The sequence below is a fragment of the Pundamilia nyererei genome, unplaced genomic scaffold (genome assembly GCF_000239375.1).
Source record: "Pundamilia nyererei isolate P.nyererei 1_Seehausen unplaced genomic scaffold, PunNye1.0 scaffold00065, whole genome shotgun sequence".
Lineage (NCBI taxonomy): Eukaryota > Metazoa > Chordata > Actinopteri > Cichliformes > Cichlidae > Pundamilia > Pundamilia nyererei.
In genome coordinates this window covers 6,891-11,614 of record NW_005187466.1, presented here as the reverse complement: position 1 = coordinate 11,614, position 4,724 = coordinate 6,891, and positions in this window count along the sequence as shown.

Sequence of the window (4,724 nt, the reverse complement as noted above, 5' to 3'; positions counted from 1 at the left end):
TTCCAGTTATCGTCACCCCACACCAGTATTTTCCAGCATCCGTAGATTGAAGATCAAAGATAGTTGTGGTGAAGATTCGTGCACTGTTGTCATCATAAATTGAGTATTTGGTTTTGCTTGCTTGTGATGTTGTAATGAGAACATCATCGCTGCCACAGCTGTCCTTACATAGGTACTTCTCATGAGATACATAACTCTGATCATAGGAGCAAGAGACATTAACCTCTCTCCCCACATATCCAGTCACATGGATCATCCCCACTGCACTGGTCAGACATCTCAGAGAAACTAAGAAGACAAAATATAATGTGAAAAGATCATGTTTTACTTTGTCAGGTCAGTTTTCTTACTAGCAAATTTAGTGCTGTATAAAGAAATTATAAGACCAATGCAGGACGTTACTTACTGTTGCTTAATACTAAAACATACATTTATTTGTTAGTATACAGCTGACTTTAATCTTTGTCCGTTTACTTATTCAAATTACTTACTGCAGAAGATGAACAGCAGATTTTGAATGCTCCACATCTTTGCTCATCGAAATAGAAACGTAACAGGAAATATTGTCAGTACTGAAAAGCTTGTGCAGACACAACGGTCATTTCATGTCATAGCAATATGAGGGGAGGGGTGGAGCTAGACTATCAGGACATCAACATTCTTAGATGGAAGTTCATATAACGGTATTTTAATAGTTTGTAAAATAGCTGACATATGACATCTAGTGGTGAAAGAAGTGTTATGCGGTGTATAAATGAAAAGTCTTGAATCAAAAGAGTAATAGTATTTTAACTATATTTAGTAGGGGTGGGGAAAGTTTTATACAGTATAATATTGTGATTTTCTGTGGTGATATTATATTGATACAGGGACACCAAATACCAATATATATTGTTTTTTAAAAATTAAAAATTCTCTTGGAATAATGAAAACAAGAGGGCTGATCTCATGCACCTCCTGAAATAATGTTTGGCGAGCAAACTTATATTGATTATATTGATTATGTCAGCTCAACCAAAAAGGCATCCAACACACTTGTATTTCCAAACTTACCTCCTAATTCAAAGCAGGCTATTGCTCTGTCACACTGAAGTAAAACTAGGCCCCAAATCTCCTTTCACCTGAAGGACAAAAAAACAAAACAAAAAAAAAAACAACAAAAATTGTGTCTGGCTTGTGACTGTACTAAATTTTTTCCTATTCTCCAACCGATTGCAAGTTGTGGTGATGAAATGGTTGGCCAGTGGATGGCCACTTTTTCTTACAAGGTGATTTCACAGATCTTCTGACAGAGACGCACAACTAACTTGGACTGGTTGCAATGACTTTTAGAGAGATTTTCACTCTCTAAAAAATGCAACAAATACTATGAATTCAGACAGATTGCCAGTGTGTTTCCAGCAGTGAAAATGAGTCTTTGTCAGTGTGCACAATTTGAGGAGACTTGACTAACTTGCTTTCCAGCTGGGTGTATTCTGGTCATCAGAATACAGGGAGAATACAGAACAGGGAGGCTGCTCAGCATATCAGAAAATGTTAAAAACTGGAATAATATGAGTGGAGTATTGTGATAATATCATATCATAGGATGGCACACTTTTTCACTCTTTCATCCACTGGTGAGACCGCATTTCCTCTCCAGCTTATGAGTTATCTGTTTTAAGGTGCACATTTGAGAGTTATACCAGGGAGTCAAGTACTTCTGATTTGAGGCTCTTTTTCACAGCAACTACAGTATCTAGAGTGAAGAGGTAAAAATCTTCCACACTACTCATCTTGCAGAAGACAAAGGGGAGAACCACTTTTCTGCTCTCCATAAAACATTTTTCACCTGTACATCCGTTCTCCCCCTCTCTCCCCCTCTCTCCCCCTCTCTTTCTGGGTGTTAGATCTTCTGAGATGACATCTGCCCTCACACCCATCCAACATTCAATTATTGACATTTAATCACCTGATGTCCAGAAATATTGTGCAAAAATTTGAATGAAAAAAGTTGCGTGTTTATTGGTATCTACCATCATGCAAAATTTGAATATGATATGTTAAAAAACAAGACATACGGACAAACAAGCAAACATAAAAACAAAAAAGGATTACATATTCACAACCTTTGGTGAACAAAAAAATAAGAGTCAATTATATTCAAATGTTGCAGCACTGAGGAAAATCTGCAATCTTTTTTTGTCACAATTAGATACGTTTTATTGATTGACTTTCTATTAAAGTAACATGCTGACAGTTAAGAATTAGTGTAAACACTGTGCTAGGTAATTTTATATATTTTAGGGTCTATGTTTTCAACTAAAGTCATTTTTCAAATTTAATAGAGATATCTATAATGTTTGTCTATACTTATTTATTAAAAAGGGGAACATCCTTTGTCTTTTATCTACATCTTTTTTTTGTCATCCGGAAGTCAATAAATGTTCATCCCAGAAAATTACTCTTACTAATATACCTACAATTTCTTTGGTATACTCCATCCTCCGTCATTTACGTCATCATTTCATAAAGTTAGTAAATTTAATAACAAGCTTTATAATTAACATATAAGAAGCCAACACAATACCAATTATTGGGTGATGCAATCTGAAGTCTACATTTATTTCAAATATTGCACTATAAACACTGTATTCAGTGTTGCACTAACACCAGCAGGAGGCTCACTGTGACACAATATCCAGTAAAAAGGAAGGAAGTTGTTTTAGAGGAAAGGGCTGGATGGGTTTGAATAACTGCATATAACTGCTCAACAAAGAAAACACAGACCAATGAACAGTACATGCTGCAGGGACCTTGATTACTGATGGACACATTTTGGATTTCCCTCCCCTACATATCACTGCAGGCAAAGTAGGATTATTGACTTACAGTTGCAAACCTCTGCCAGTGAGTCAAGTTGGAGTTTCATTCCTCAGTGTTAAAAAGAAAAATGTGCAGATATTTAATAAAAATAGGAGATATAATGAGCATCCAGCTGTGCCACATGCTGAACAAAATTTGCATATTAAACACAACTAACAGCAAAGTTTTCTTGTATCCCATATATTCATAATTAAATGTTTTGTAGGCCCACTACCCTATTAAGACTTAGGACTTTAGTTTTCTTACTCCACTTCCTGCTGCACCCATCACCTACTCTGAGGTGTTTGACTTGGGGTTAATTTGCTCACAGTGACCTCAGTTGCTGAAAACATACAAAAATACATGTGGTTATTTTAACTTACACATTGTAGTGTAAAGGTCTGTGAGTATATATGATACCTTTAACCCTGGAACATTATAAGTTGTTTATAGAACTTATAAAGAATAAATAACTAACACTCATCAGTAGCAGCACAGAGGGTATTGTGTAAACCACACACAGTGTTGAATCTGAAAAATAGAAACCAAAACAGAAAAAAGTGGACACTTCCTCAAAAAAAATGAACATAACAAACTTTCAAGGACATAACAGCAAAACATGTTTTGACATATTAGCTTAAATGTACTTTTAGTTAAAGTAACCATAAAGCCATTACTATAACCAAAGCCAAATATTTATTCTAACTCCTATTGTGGAAATATACTTGTTCTCACAACACTTTTGTTACTTTTTGTTTCTCTTACCAACTTTTTTTTAAAACAAAAATGTTTATAGCAGTGGGTTTTCTTTAATAGAATACTCTGTCTCTTGTTGTGGGCTGTGTGGGCCAGAATTCAGGGGATTTTTGCAGGAAAGTAGGGCCAAGACAGCAGGGTCTTTCTCACAATAACCCAACCAGACTATTTGCAGAAGATGATATTACAGATATTCTTAGTCAACTCTCTGCAGTATTATTGTGAACTGGGCAAGCACAGCACACAGTTCCAGCCTGGTCACATTGCTGTTTTCTTAGAGCAACTGGATCTAGCAGCCAAGATGGTCTAAATGTGGAGGACATTTTGTTTTTTTGCCATTGCTCTAGTGGAAACAGTAACACCTCATAACACGACCCCTGAATAAGGCTCAAGTACCCTGTACTTACGTGCATTTTGCGGGCAACAAGTCAGGTTTTTGCAGGAAACAGTGAAACATTTATGATGTAAAACCAGCCATTAAGACGCAAGTACCCTATACTTGCATGCAGTTTGCAGACAACAAGATTAAAGACTAAAGTGTATTAGAAAACAAAGGCTAACATAAATACATCTGACCACCACCATGCCAGAGTATATTTAGATGTTGTTTGTGCAGCACCAGCACCAGCTCAGAGATGGGGAATTGAAACCAGGGTGAAGGTTGGCTTGACCACAGATGTGAAGAAGTGAAATCAGGGTGAAGGTTGGATTGAGTGCAGAGATGGGGACACATAAATAGGGTAAAAGTCATTATAAAGAAATAGGAGAGGCAGGTTCCTAATCCAGATGTGACCTCGTCTGACCAGTGGAAAGAGGAGTGAGAAGAGGTTGTGACCAGCCTGTCCACGAACGAGGGAACGCCAAGTCTAAACCAAGGCCTCTCTCCAGCAGTTTTGATGAATTACATTGAAGCACAATTCAATATATAATCCGGTGTAATGATAAATTCTCTTTCAGGAAGCTGGGTACAGCTAACTGCTTACAAACTATGTTTTTTTGACTGAGGGAAAACTGCTTGAGGCAAATAAATACTTAAAGATTGAATTAAGGCAACATCCCACTTTTGTCTCAGAAGAAAAGAATCCTCAACAAGAAACCCAAATTGTACTTTAAATAATTTTAAG